The sequence below is a fragment of the Phalaenopsis equestris genome, unplaced genomic scaffold (genome assembly GCF_001263595.1).
Source record: "Phalaenopsis equestris unplaced genomic scaffold, ASM126359v1 Scaffold000002, whole genome shotgun sequence".
NCBI classification, from domain to species: Eukaryota; Viridiplantae; Streptophyta; class Magnoliopsida; order Asparagales; family Orchidaceae; genus Phalaenopsis; species Phalaenopsis equestris.
Genome location: NW_018164444.1, coordinates 71,563,446 through 71,564,252, shown reverse-complemented (window position 1 = coordinate 71,564,252; position 807 = coordinate 71,563,446).

Here is an 807-nt window from a genome sequence, read left to right as displayed (position 1 = left end):
GCATTTTTAAACATAAATTGAATTCTAATATTGTGACAACTTTTAACATTTTTTGCCTATCAAATAATCTCAACATCAAAATTCTTATGATATTTGTTTCTTTCATTTAACAGTCATATATTATTATTTTCCAAGAGTGATGATTGAGAGCAAAAAGGGAATGGGGCATAAATTCTTCTTATTAAATAAAAAAAGAGCCACCCTACCCTAAAGAAAGTTATGTACTCATTATATCTATAAAATCAATGCTATATAAGTAAGAAGAATTCAAATATTCAAAATAATTTGAATTATATGTGGTCAACTTGGAAGGTTTGGAGAAGTTTTAATTTGGTGAGGCTCACCCTAATAAGGGACATAAACATAGTATATAATCATTTTATGAGAATCAATTTCACAAAAATAAGAAGATAAATACAATAGAAAATATTTATTTAAGAATTCAATATCTTTAGTTCATCAAGTATGAAGGCTTCTTTATTGGTATATATATAAGAGAGGTTTTTTTGGGTTGCAATAACATTCATGCATATGACAAGCATTTTTTAACTCCGACTCCTTGAGCTTTGATGTCTCTTCAGGACTTCAATCGTTTCATAAAATTTAAGTTTATTTGATAACTCAAAATTCATGTTATTTTGGATCAAACCATATACAATAGTCAACAAAATTCAATAAATGGTTGTGCAACTATACCAAATATTGGAATATTTATAAATTATAACACCACAAAATTATTTACAAGGTTATTTGTTAACTATCAATTCATTTAAGAAAATCTTGGTGTTAACCCCTCGTATCAAAAAT